Source organism: Macaca mulatta, chromosome 5 (genome assembly GCF_049350105.2).
Source record: "Macaca mulatta isolate MMU2019108-1 chromosome 5, T2T-MMU8v2.0, whole genome shotgun sequence".
NCBI classification, from domain to species: domain Eukaryota; kingdom Metazoa; phylum Chordata; class Mammalia; order Primates; family Cercopithecidae; genus Macaca; species Macaca mulatta.
In genome coordinates this window covers 35937288-35952186 of record NC_133410.1, presented here as the reverse complement: position 1 = coordinate 35952186, position 14899 = coordinate 35937288, and the positions used below count along the sequence as shown (strand labels likewise).

The 14899-nt window shown below is 42.0% G+C and overlaps 1 pseudogene; it reads left to right on the top strand.

Annotated features, from left to right (window-relative positions):
- The window catches only part of LOC144340942 (uncharacterized), a 31941-nt pseudogene extending 24915 nt beyond the window's left edge, over positions 1-7026 (top strand).
- Positions 7027-14899: the final 7873 nt, after the last annotated feature.

Genomic DNA, 14899 nt, shown 5'->3' with positions numbered 1-14899 from the left:
TCTCTAGAATTTATATTACTTCTTAACTACCTACTTCTTATTCAAAAAGTACAAGGAAACACAAAGACTATTTAATAAGTACTAATTTGTTTCCATTACAATCTAATAAATTTCACATTTAGAAAAGTAGATACACTTAATAAAATACACTTATAAGGACTGACTAACCATAAAATTACTGAATTATAGATCCATATTACCTCTGGTACAAAGAAAATAGCAGGATTCATCTACTCACATTCTGACTGATTGTTCAGCTATATATATATGTGTGTGTGTATATATATGTGTATATACATATACATATATGTGTCTATGTATACATATGTGTATATGTATATTTAAATATCTAATAAAATTTAACAGAATTGAAAATGACTAAACCAGTTGTGTTATTACAACAATGGCATTGTTATGCTTTTCTTTAACTATCTAGATGTCTAACTATGAAGTCAATTTATATTCAATCCAATACCAGAAAAAACTAGCCGCCTTACATCAGTGTAAATACCTTGCTATGTCAACTTTTATTCTTTATGACTTATGACTGATTTAAAGCTCAGAGAAATATAATTATAGGTATGGAATTTAGTTTAATGGTATTTAGGTTTTGTTTTGTTTGTTTTGTTTTGAGATGGAGTCTCACTCTGTCACCCAGGCTGTAGTGCAGTGGCACCGATCTTGGCTCAATGCAACCTCCACCTCCCAGGTTCAAGCAATTCTCCTGCCTCAGCCTCTCAAGTAGCTGGGACTACAGTTGTGCACCACCACACTCTGCTAATTTTTGTATTTTTATACTAGAGACAGAGTTTCACCATGTTGGCCAGGCTGGTCTAAAACTCCTGACTTCAAGTGATCCACCCACCTCGTCCTTCCTAAGTGTTGGGATTACAGGCCTGAGCCACCACAATTGGTGGCATTTAGTTTTTCATTAGAACTTTACATTTAATGATATCCTGGAAATACAAGGAGGGTAACATACCTCTGTAAGTGCTGAACTTTCTAACAGGGGTGAACTGAAAGCCTGGAGAAATTAGATTCCAGCTAAACTACTAAACTTATTGTATAATCAGAGGCCACCACCTAGGATGCTTTTGGAAAAAACAGACTGAACTTTTAGTGGTAGAAAAAGTTGGTCTGACTTGCTAGGGCAGTACATTTCAGTTCTTACTAGTCCGTTGGCATTGTAAAGAAGAACAAGGTTAGTCCTTGCCCTCTGGATATAGTATTGGCTTAGTAGCTGTACAGAACTAGACAAACCATAATCAAAGGCTTCGCTGTATAATTTACAGCAAATGAAATAGAATTCTGCTGTCTTTATTTTGTTTTCATAAATCAAGTTCTGAAAAAACGAATAAAAGGAGCAAAGATTATTATATAATAGCAAACAACTCCTTCCCAAACAGTACAATATGATTAATTTATATCACTTTTAACACGAATTCTTAGAATAGCCAATGAATGCCCTCAAGCCAAAGGCCACTAGAATCAACTGTAGTTGAGGAAAGTTAATTTATTAATTTGTTGACAAGACAGTGGAAAGCACATCATGGAAAATAATGAAGTATCTCTCAATAAGAGCATATTACAAATGACTTTTTAGAGGATTTGGGCTTGGGTGAGGCGATTTGGAGGAGAGTTCAAGGAAATGGGGCTTTGTGCTGGGTTGGATGTTGTCAGGAATTTGAATAATTCTATGATTGTGTATCTTTGCATGGGGAAAACCACCTGTAATGGTTAAATACTGAGTGTCAACTTGATTAGATTGAAGGTTTCAAAGTATTGATCCTGGGGGTGCGTGTGTGAGGGTGTTGTCAAAGGAAATTAACATTTGAGTCAGTGGGCTGGGGAAGGCAGACCCACCCTTAATCTGGTGGACATAATCTAATCAGCTGCCAGCAAATATAAAGCAGGCAGAAAAATATGAAAAAGTGAGACTGGCATAGGCTCCCAGCCTACATCTTTCTCCCATGCTGGACGCTTTCTGCCGTCAAACATCAGACTCCAAGTTCTTCAGTTTTGAGACTTGGACTGGCTCTCCTTGCTCCTCAAGCTTGCAGACAGCCTTTTGTGGACCTTGTGATCATATAAGTTAATACTTAATAAACTCCTATTAGTTCTGTCCCTCTAGGGAATGCTGACTAACACAAAATTTGGTACCAGCAGTGGTTCTAGAGGGACAGAATATTAAGGATGGGGTTCTTTAATTTTGGGGATTCTGGAGTTGGCTGCTTAATATGATTAGATGCAAAAATGCTAAGGATTCTACTTCTAATAGTATGGAGAATACTGATAGTCTTCGGTGTGAACTATTTAAAGAGTTTTGCAAAATAAATACATTTGACACTCCTGATTCACTGTTTGTGAGAGGCAAGGAGTTTAGTGACTCTATACATAATACCTTAGACCATATGTGGAGAACCAAGGAACATAATGAAGTTGGTTGGTTGCTCTTAAGTAGAGTGGACAAAGTGATGAAATAAAATGATGAACTCAGGGATTCTGTCTCCCAGCTTCAGAAGCAGACACTGAGCCTCAAATCTAAGATTGCCCTGAGTGAGAGTCTTATCTCCTGTAGAGAAAGAACTGCAGTTGTGGAAAAACAGACACAAGCTCTTATTGTGTAAGTGACTGATCTGCAACAAAAGGTGCATGCACATCCTCGCCAGGTGTCTACTGTTATGGTGAGGGCATTGATTGAAAAGAATGGGACCCTACAACTTGAAATGGGGATGTGTAGGAGGACCCTGATGAAACCAGGGACAGTGAGTTTGTAAAGTCTGATGAATCTTTTTTGCCAGAAGGGACAGCTTCCCCATCCCCAGTAGTGGCAATATCCCCTCCCCGACCCATGCTGCCATCAGCTTTTCCACCTTTGTCTGAGGAGATAAACCTTGCACTGCCTGAGGCAACAATGCTGGCCTCCCGTGAGGCGGTTGCCAGGAAAACTCATGTTGATTCTCCTCAGAAGCCACCCTCAACATTCCTGTTTGCTTCTAGACCTATAACTAAACTAAAGTCCCAGCAGACCCCTGGAGGTGAGGTTAACAGTGTGACCCATGAGGAGGTGCACTACACTCGAAAAGAACTACTGGAGTTTTCTAATATATATAAACAGCAATCTGGAGAACAGGCATGGAAATGGATATTAAGGGTATCAGATAATGGTGGAAGGAACATAGAGTTGTATCAGGCTTAATTTATTGATTTGGGCCCACTCAGTAGGGACTTCGCTTTCAATGTTGCAGCTCAGGGTGTTAAAAAAGGTTCTAGTGGTTTATTTGTTTGGTTAGCTGAAATATGGGTTGAAAGATGGGCCACTGTGAATTACCTGGAAATGTCTGATCTCCCTAGGCTTAATGTAGAGGAAGGAGTACAAAGGTTTAGGGAGATTGGGATGACAAAGAGGATTAGTCACTTTAGACCAACTCATCCTAGCTGGGAGAGTCCAGAAGATAAACCCTTGACCAATGCCTTGTGAAATAGATTTGTGAGGGTAGTACCTGCATCTCTGAAGAGCCCTGTAATTGCTCTTCTTGGTATGTTAGATCTAACAGTGGGAACCACAGTCATTCAGCTACAAAATTTAAATACAATGGGAATAATTGGATCTCAAGGTGGCAGGGGCCAAGTGGCAGCACTCAGTCATCAAAGGCAAGGTGGGCGTAGCTACTGTAATGGACAGCAGAGACAAAGTAGCAATCAGAATAGTCTGACTTATGTAGAGTTCTGGTATTGGATAATTAATAATGGTGTTCCTAGAAGTGAAATGGATAGGAAAACTACTGCATTCCTACTTAATTTATATAAGCAGAAAACATCTAGGTCAAATGGACAAAAGACTAATTTGAATGATTAAAACTGAGAATCACAGTCTTTCAATCAATTTCCATACTTGAGTCAGTTTACAGATCCAGAACCCCTAGAATAAAGGAGAGGCTTGGTCCCCTTGAGGAAAGACCCCATTACGTTACCAACAATTTATGCAGTGAATCTTTTTCCATCCTTCTCGTAGGAGACCTCCAGCCTTTTGCAATGGGGAAAGGGAAATGATCAGACATTTCAGGGAACACTGGACACTGGTTCTGAGCTGACGTTGATTCCAGGGGACCCAAAACATCTCTGTGGTCCTCCAGTTAAAGTAAGGGCTTATGGAGGTCAGGTAATTAATGGAGTTTTAACTCAGGTTCAACTTACAGTAGGTCCAGTGATTCCCTGGACACATCCTGTGGTCATTTCCCCAGTGCCAGAATGCATAATTATATGTCTATAATAAGCATAGACATACTTAACAGCTGTCAGTACCCCGACACTGGCTCCCTGACTGGTAAGCTGAGGGCTATTACGGTAGGAAAGGCCAAATAGAAGTCATTAGAGCTACCTCTACCTAGAAAAATAGTAAATAAAAAACAATATTGCATCCCTGGAGGGATTGCAGAGATTAGTGCCACCACAAAAGACTCGAAAGACTCAGGGGAGGTGATTCCCACCACATCCTTGTTCAACACTCCCATTTGGCCTGTGCAGAAGACAGACGGATCTTGGAGAAAAACAGTGGATTATTGTAAGCTTAACCAAGTGGTGACTCTAACTGCAGCTTTTGTACCAGATATGGTTTCATTACTTGAGCAAATTAACAAATCTTCTTGTACTTGGTATGCAGCCATTGACTGGGAAAATGCCTTTTTCTCCATTCCTGTCTATAAGGCCCACCAGAAGCAATTTATCTTCAGCTGGCAAACCCAGCAATATACCTTTACTGTTCTACCTAAAGGATATACTATCTCTCCCGCTTTGTGTCATAATCTTATTTGGGGAGACCTTGATCACTTTTCGCTTCCACAAGATATCACACTGGTCCATTACACTGATGACATTATGCTGATTGGATCCAGTGAGCAAGAAGTAGCAAAACACACTGGACTTACTGGTGAGACTTTTGTGTGTCAGAGGATGGGAAATAAATCCGACTGAAATACAGGGAACTAGCATTGCAGTGAAATCTCTAGGGGTCCAGTAGTGTGGAGCCTGTCAAGATATTCCTTCTAAGGTGAAGGATAAGTTGCTGCATTTGGACCCTCCTACAACCAGCAAAGAGACACAATGCCTAGTGGGCCTATCTGGATTTTGGAGGCAACACATTCCTCATTTGAGTGTGTTACTCTGGCCCATTTGTTAAGTGACCTGAAAGGTTGCCAGTTTTGAGTGGGGTCCAGAAGAGAAGAAGGTTCTGTGACAGATTCAGGCTGCTGTGCAAGCTGCGCTGTCACTTGGGCCATATGACCCAGCAGATCCAATGGTGCTTGAGGTGTCAGTGGCAAATAGGGATGCTGTTTGGAGCCTTTGGCGGGCTCCCATAGGTAAATCACAGTGGAGGCCTTTAGGATTTTGGAGCAAGGCCCTGCCATTTTCTAGAGATAACTACTGTCCTTTTGAGAGATAGCTCTTAGCCTGTTACTAGGTGTTGGTGGAAACTGAATGTTTGACCATGGGGTCATCTAGTCATGATACAACATAAACTGCCTATCATGAATAGGGTGCTTCCTGACACATCTAGTCATAAAGTGAGTCATGCACAGCAACATTCATTCCATCTTCAAATGGAAATGGCATACATGTGATTGGGCTTGAGCAGGCCCTGAAGGCACAAGTAAGTTACATGAGAAAGTGACTCAAATACCCACGGTCTATACTCCTACCACCCAGCCTTCTCTTCTGCAGCCTTCACTGACGGCCTCAGGGGGAGTTCCCTATTATCAGTTGACAGAAGAAGAGAAAACCAGGGCCTGGTTCAAAGATGGTTCTGCACGATATGCAGGCACCATCTGAAAATGGACAGTTGCAGCATTACAACCCCTTTCTAGGACATCCCTGAAGGACAGCAGTGAAGGGAAATCATCCCAGTGGGCAGTACTGCGAGCAGTGCACCTGGTTATGCACTTTGCATGGAAGGAGAAATGGCCAGATATGTAATTACATATTGATTCATGGGGCTGTAGCCAATGGTTTGGCTGCATCATCAGGCACTTGGAAGAAGTACGATTGGAAAATTGGTGACAAAGAACTTTAAGGAAGAGGTATGTAGATGGACCTATCTGAGAGGTCAAAAACTGTGAAGATATCTGTATCCCATGTGAGTGCTCACCAATGGGTGAGCTCACCAGAGGAGGATTTTAATAATCAAGTGGATAGGATGACCCATTTTGTGGATATCAGTCAGCCTCTTTCCCCAGCCACTCCCGTCATCACCCAATGGGCCCATGAGCAAAGTGGCCATGGTGGCAGGGATGGAGGTTATGCATGGGCTCAGCAACATGTACTTCCACTCACCAAGGCTGACCTGGCTGTGACCACTGCTGAGTGCCCAATTTACCATCAGCAGAGACCAACATTGAACTCTTGCTATGGCACCATTCCTCAGGGTGATCAACTGGCTACCTGGTGGCAGGTTCATTATATGCAACCTCTTCCATCATGGAAAGGGCAGAGGTTTGTCCTCACTGGAATAGACACTCTGGATATGGGTTTGTCTATCCTGCAAGCAATGCTTCTGCCAAGACTACCATCTGTGGACTCATGAAATGCCTTATCCACCGTCATGGTGTTCCACACAGCATTGCCTCTAACCAAGGCACTCACTTTATGTCTAAAGACAGGTGACAGGGGGCTAATGCTCATGGATTTCACTGGTCTTACCATGTTCCCCACCAACCTGAAGCAGCTGGATTGATAGAATGGTGGAATGGGCTTTTGAAGTCACAATTACAATGCCAACGCAGTGGCAATACTTTGCACGGCTGGGGCAAAGTTCTCCAGAAGGCCGTCTAAGCTCTAAATCAGTGTCTGATATATGGTACTGTTTCTCCTATAGCCAGGATTTATAGGTCCAGGAACAAAGGAGTGAAAGTAGAAGTGGCACCACTTAACATCACCCCTAGTGATCCACTAGCAAAAATTGTGATTCCTGTTCCCACGACATTACATTTTGGTTGCCTAGAGGTCTTAGTTCAGGAGACACAACAGTGATTCCATTAAACTGGAAGTTAAGATTGCCACCTGGACACTTTGGGCTCCTCCTACCTTTAAGTTAACAGGCTAAGAAGGGAGTTACACCCCGTCTCTACTAAAAATACAAAAAACTAGCCGGGCGAGGTGGCGGGTGCCTGTAGTCCCAGCTACTCGGGAGGCTGAGGCAGGAGAATGGCGGGAACCCGGGAGGCGGAGCTTGCAGTGAGCTGAGATCCGGCCACTGCACTCCAGCCCGGGCTACAGAGCAAGACTCCGTCTCAAAAAAAAAAAAAAAAAAAAAAGAAGGGAGTTACAGTGTTGGGTGGGTAATTGACCTGGACTATCAAGATGAAATCAGTCTACTACTGCATAATAGAGGTAAGGAAGTGTATGTGTGGAATACAAGAGATCCATTAGGGCATCTCTTAGTATTACCATGCCCTATGTTTAAGGTCAATGGGACACCACAACAGCCCAATCCAGGCAGGACTAAAAATAATCCAGACCCCTCAGGATTGAAGGTTTGGGTCACTCCACCAGGAAATAAAACCACAACCTGCCGGGGTGCTTACTGAAGTCAAAGGAAATACAGAATGGGTAGTAAAAGAAGGTAGTCATCAATACCAGCTACAATCATGTCACAAGCTGCAGAAACGAGGACCATGATTGTCATCAGTATTTCCTGTTTCTTTTATTAAAAACATGTTTGTGCATGGATACTCTTGTACTAAAAAAAAAGTCTTCATTTTATTTCCTTTTCCTTTATCATGTGACATAAGATTTATTGACTTGATATTAGCATGTAGGTATTGTTAACTTTATGTAACAGTATTTGGGTTGGGGATTGGTGCATTTCCGCACCAATAGTTGTTGAGGATATGCAGGATATGTTGAGGTGCTCCGCACCAAGAGGATAGTTGTATTATGTTAGGCATAATTATGACCTTATTTTTGTCTGTATTTGAAGATTATGATCGCAGGAAATGGGTATGGCTTCAAGTTGACAAGGGATAGACTTGTGATGGTTACTACTGAGTATCAACTTGATTTAATTGAAGGATGCAAAGTATTGATCCTGGGTGTGTCTGTGAGGGTGTTGCCAAAAGAGATTAACATTTGAGTCAGTGGGCTGGGGAAGGTAGATCCATCCTTAATCTAATCAGCTGCTGGCAAATATAAAGTAGGCAGAAAAATGTGAAAAGGAGAGACTAGCCTAGCCTCCCAGCCTACATCTTTCTCCCATGCTGGATGCTTCTTGTGTTCAAACATAGGACTCCACGTTCTTTAGTTTTGAGACTCAGACTAGCTCTCCTTGCTCCTCAAGCTTGCAGACAGCCTATTGTGGGACCTCGTGATCACGTAAGTTAACACTTAATAAACTCCTATATATATATATACACACACACACACATATGCATATATATGACAAGGATATATATATATCCTCCATACAGAAAATATATATATGTGTGTGTGTATATATATATATATCTCCTATTAGTTTTGTCCCCCTAGGGAACCTTGACTAATACACCGCCCCTGTTATCCAATCGCTATTTCACCAGGTTCCTCTCTGAACACCTGGAGATTACAATTCAAGATGAGATTTGGGTGGGGACACAGAGCCAAACTATGTCAACATTGAAGGTCTGGGTCAGCTCCTAGCAAAACCAAGGCCTATCTGATAATGCCTGGCCATCTCTCAGATATCACAGGTGGGCTGTTTTTCCATTACTTCAAACGTCTTAGAGACCATAAAATTTTTTTTCATCTATACTACATTTATGCAATAAAATAATAAAACTCCAAATCAATTCATTCATTAATTACAATGTTACATTTTGCCAAACCTAACGATAATTTTTTGATTAAAGCAAGGCAAACAAGAAGGAAAGGAAGAAGAAAAGAAAGACAAAGGAGGAGGAGCAGAGAAAGAGGAAGAGGAAGAAGAAGAAGAAGAAAGAAGAAAGAAGAAAGAAGAAAGAAGAAAGAAGAAAGAAGAAAGAAGAAAAAGAAGAAGAAGAAGAAGAAGAAGAAGAAGAAGAAGAAGAGTAGGCTGGGCTTGTTGGCTCATGCCTGTAATCCCAGTACTTTGGGAGGCCAAGATGGGTGGATCACCTTGAGAGGTGACAACATGCTAGCAGCCCTCACAGTGCCTCCTCTGCGTTGGCATCCACTCTGGTGGAGCCTGAGGAGCCCTTCAACCTGCCACGGCACTGTGGGAGCCCCCCTCTGTGCTGACCGAGGCCGGAGCCTGCTCCCTCTGTTTGCGGGAGGTGTGGAGGGAGAGGCGCGGGTAGGAACAGGGGCTGCCTGCGGTGCTCACACGCCAGCGTGAGTTCCGGTGGGCACGGGCTCGGGCACAGGCTCAGCGGGCCCCACACTTGGAGCTGCCCGGCCAGTGCTGCTGGCCCAGGGCTGTGAGGGGCTTGGCACTCAGGCCAGCAGCTGCAGCGGTTGCACCAGGTCCCCCAGCACTGCCGGCCCGCATGCACCGTGCTAGAATTCTCCCCAGGCCTCAGCTGCCTCCCCTCGGGACAAGGCTGGGAACCTGCAGCCTGCCATGCCCGAGCCTCCCCCTCCCACCACCAGGGGCTCCTGCACAGCCTGAGCCTCCCAGAGGAAACTGTCCTCTACACCACTGCGCCCTTTCCCATGGACTGCCCAAAGGCTGAGGAGTGTGGCCAAACCGCGTGGGACTGGCGGGCAGCTCCGCCTGCAACCCCAGTGCAGGATACACTAGGTGAAGCCAGCTGGGCTTCTGAGTCTAGTAGGGACTTGGAGAACTTTTATGTCTAGCTAGAGGATTGTAAATGCACCAATCAGCACTCTGTGTCTAGCTCAGGGGTTGTAAATGCACCAATCAGCACCCTGTCAAAAAGGTCCAGTCAGCTCTCTGTAAAATGGACCAATCCGCTCTCTGTAAAATGGACCAATCAGCAGGATGTGGGTGGGGCCACGTAAAGGAATGAAAGCGGGGTGCCTAAGCCCGCCAGTGGCAACCTGCTCCCACAGTGTGGAGGCCTTGTTCTTTTGCTCTTTACAGTAGATTTTGCTGCTGCTCACTCTGGGTCAATGCCACCTCTATGAGCTGTAACACTCACCATAAAGTCTGCAGCTTCACACCTGAAGCCAGCGAGACAACAAACCCACCAGGAAGAATAAACAACTCCAGATGAACTGCCTTTAAGAGCTGTAATGCTCACAGTGAAGGTCTGCAGCTTCACTCCTGAAGTCAGTGAGACCACGAACCCACCAGAAGGAAGAAACTGCAGACACTTTTGAACCTCTGAAGGAACAAACTCCGGACTACCATCTTTAAGAACTGTAATGCTCACTGCGAGGGTCCGTGGCTTCATTCTTGAAGTCAGCGAGACCAAGAACCCACCAATTCCGGACACAACCTGAGGTGAGGAGTTCGAGACCAGCCTGGCCAACATGGTGAAACCCTGTCTTTATGAAAAATACAAAAATTAGCTGGGCATGGTGGCAGAGGCCTGTAATCCCAGCTAGTCGGGAGGCTGCGGCAGGAGAATCACTTGAACCAGGTAGGTGGAGGTTGCAGTGAGTGGAGATCATGCCACATTGCACTCCAGCCGGGGCAACAAGAGCGAAACTCCATCTCGAAAAAGAAGATGATCAGCAGCAGCAGCAGTAACAAGAAGGGTGGCTTTCTAGGAAGTGTAAGGGAGATGTGAGGAGTTTTCTGAGATTCCTCTCAATAATTCTTTGTGGACTCGACCCTGTGACTTGCTTCTAATGAACAGAATATGACAAACATGATAAGAGGTCAATGTTAAGGTTAAGTTATATTCCATCTTGCTTACTCTCTCTTTCTTGGGTTTGATTTGCTTTCTCTGATGAAGCAAGCTTCTGCATGGAGAGGCGCAGAGAGCAGGAACCATGGGAAGCCTCCAACCGACAGCCAGCATGGAACTGAAACACTCAGTTCATCAGCCATTAGAAACACAATCCTGCCAGCAACTATGTGAGTGAGCTGGGAAGCGTATCACCCTCTTCTCAAGCTTTGTGATAACTGTAGCACAAAGCTTGAGGAGGGGGTGATATGCTCTTGGTTCTGGATTTCAAAAAGACCTTGAGATAGAAGACTCAACTAAACTACACCCCGATTCCTATCCATAGTAATACTGGTTGTTTTACACTTAAGATTCGAGACAATTTGTTAGCAACTGATCACTAATACAGGAGATAAGGGCCAGGACAAAAGTGAGGTGAGTGAGGTGTTCAGAACACACATTTTAAGAAAGCACTTGCAATCTTAAGGCTTTTCAGTTTCCTCCTCCTGCAGCTCCTGGTTTGGCTCTGCAGGAGATACTATATTCAAAACTGAAGCACTAAGGTGAAATTGCAGGAGAAGGGACAAGAGTTTTGATTATGGATCTACAAAACTACTATATATTACACCTATTTTGTAATAGCTAAATTCTGCTACTATTTAATGCCAAAATTACAATAAGTACTCTGGGAACTCAGTTAAAAGTGATAACCAGTCAGAAAAAACAGGAAATACAAGGTTTTACACAGCACTATACGCACCTGTATTTAGGGAAATTTAGAAAATTATATTGTTAGGATAGAAAACAGAAGGCAGAAGAGTGATTTGTTACTTAAATGTTTTGAAATATCTGTTATAGGAAGGTAATATCTATGCTCGTTTTGTAAACTAATCTCCCTAAATCCTCAGCAGGAAGTAGACAAAGAAAGGATAAATGCACCAACATAAAATATAAATACACTGTAAGGCACAGCAGGAGCTATGTGAATGAATGAGTCATTTAAGCTGAACCTTGTGTGTGCCAAAAGCCAAGTTGTGAAATAAACAGTTTTTAAGAACTTCAATTTAAAATTAAATTATGTTCAAATACCAGATCAGGAAATACTGGTGAGGTCAAAGAAAAGCGAAAAGATAGAAAGATTTTATAATAATTTAATAAAAGCTAATTTTGATTGTAAACATTTTAAAGACAAAAAGTAATGTTTGCTTTTATAGCATATCGAGAAAATACGTGCCATTATTAAGCAGGCTAAACAGTTTATTAATTAAAATTCAAATTATAGAAAATTTGAGAAATCTTAGTCCAGTTGTTTTTCAATTTTAATGTGCATATGAATCACTTAGGGATCTTGTTAAAAAGTAGATTCTAATCTAGTAATTCTGAGGTGGTGTTTATGACTCTGCATTTCTAACAATGTTCCAAATAATATAGTTAGAACAAGTTGCCAGATGACCACACTTGGAGTTAAAAGGTCTTAGGACAATGTGCCTTCTAAGTGTCGTCCCCCAACAAACATTACCGGTATCACCTGCAAACTTATTAATAATGCAAATTCTCCAGCCCCACCATAGACTACTGAATTAGAAATTCTGGAGATGGTAACCAGCAATTTGCAATCTTTCAATCTCCAGGTGATTCTGAGACATGTGAAAGTTTGAATACCACTGTCTAAGAATATAGCGTTTCTAAACCAGTGGTACAAATTAGAAACCCCTATGGAATTTTAGGAAAGTGTACCTGCTCAATCACCAATTCTGAAGAGTCTGATTAAGTCATTTAGAGAAGGAATCAGGAAAAATGTCTAAAAAGTTTCCTTGGCACAAAAGGGACTGATAAATGCAAGTACGTTGAGAAGCACTGCTTTAGAGAGAGGAGAAACCAATAACAGAGAAGTTCAATTACTTGCCCGAGGCTTGAAAAACGGAAATAAAAGTCTGTCCTAATTCTAATACCTGTTCTTTTTCCTGGCATTTCAAGATGATACCAGGAGATTGAAAATAATCCAAGATGCTGTCTCTTTCATGGAATGGACGTGCTCCCAGCCTGCTATTATCCATGTTGGGATGAAGAAGCCATCACCTATTCTGAAGTGTTTTCTGTGATGCAGCTATTCAGAGGCCTGCATTAGTCAATTAATTACATTTTCTTTCAGGAGTTTCACATAGAAATTACAACACAGAAATTGAAGAATTGCTTGAAGCAGAACTGTGATAGCTGGGTAAGGATCTGAAAGCATGGTGAATATGTTACAGAAAACACTTGCTAAGATCACTAGTGCGATAGGTTTTATAAATAAGTAATAGTGTCTTAAAGGCTGTTTCTTTAGTTTTTAAAAGGTGTTTGTAAAATAGGTTTTAATAGAATTCATAGTTTATTTACCTAGAATTTCTATGTTTTATAACTTTTCCAATTAAATACTTTTTCCTCCAGCCTACATCTTCTTTTACTATATAATAAAAAGCTGTGCCTTAAAAAAAACCTGTCATTATTAGAATAGAGTTAACAAGTGTTTATTACTTGTATATCTTATACATACGCTCTTAGAGAATTCAAGTATTAGAAGTACTTAATAATACTGAGAACTCCCCTGGAATCCAATTCCAATGGGTGTCTCTGTGTCCTCCAGGGAGAGGCGAAGAGGATTTTACATCTCCCTGGAGGACACAGAGACACCTATTGAAAATGAAATTGGGATATACCTGTGGGGGTGTCTAAGTCCTTTAGATTCACGCACAATGGTTCTGAATTTGACGCTGCTCCATCAAATGACTTTGAAGATAGGTGGAGAGATTTCGATTTTTACAATGACTAATGGCATTTAGTGCATAAAGGCAGGAAGACTATGCTGCAGTAAGAGTTTCCAAAATGAAGAAGGATTCCACCCAAAATGGCAGTCCTTTGATAAACACTTAACATTCCTTGAAGGGGAAGGAGAAAATGCCCTCGGGCATATGGAACTCGCTGTGAATCTACAGAGGTCATGCTGCATCAGGGAACAGCAGCAGATGGAGGCAGCTAAGTGCATGCCAATCCTGCGTTTTGAAAAAACCCATTAAAAGGTCTGTTTGTGGAAAAAACGCACTCCTCTTAGAATGTTCAGAAGGAAAAAGCAACATGCACTCTGGTACTGATGTTGAAAAGCATCTCCAATTGAAGAAAGGAGGATGGAAGTCTGAAAGTTAAACAAAGACACAATAGACGGGAAAGAATGTAACCAAAGTAAAATCCTGATATATAAGGTAATGGCATGATTTGTGGTCAAGGAGTATGGGGAAGAAAAACAATTGCAATAAATATAATCCAGGTACGCTTCTCTTTGGCTGTCTTGTTTAATTTGGGGTAACTTATGCTTTGTGGAAAAGGAGTTCACAGAGGTGGGCATGGTAATCACACTGGTCATCATTTTCCAAATTAGAAATATCTTTGTCCTGTTGTCACACTTGCATCAACAGAAGTTCCAGGTATTGCAACTGGGCAGGCATTATTTGTGCTTTAATAAAAGTTTCTCAGGTAAATCTGAAACGACTTCTTGGCTAAACGTATGGATAGCGTATTTTAAGTCCTCCGTAAAATATTCATTTGCTCTGCCCAGATTGTGATGATATGGGGTGGTGCATTTCTGTTTATACTTCTCAGAAAGAGTCTGGTATACAGCTATGCTGGCACACAGGAGAGTGTTTAATTAAAGTTTTGAATGAAATAATAACATAATCTTTCTGCTATTTTGCTTACTGAGGAGCAACAAAAATAAGGAATATTTCCCCTCTAATCTTGTGAAAGGTTTCTGGGAGTCCAGAAGAATCTTTAATGTTATAGATTTAACAACAACAAAAAACTTAGTCCTTAAATTTCTGACTTGGGTACAGATGGGGGTGGGTGGATGGGGGGAGTGGGGAGAGAGAGAGAGAGACAGGGAAAGTAGCCATAAAAAGCGAATTTAATATATCCTGGGCAACAATGACAACAACACAAGTCTAATTATAGGCATTTTCCCCCTTCATCCATACTTTGGGTACCCAGCTGAAGGAGAACTGTGAGGTGTTATTTACTAGGTAAGGAGACTCTCAGCCCTATTCTATTAAATGAGATTTCTC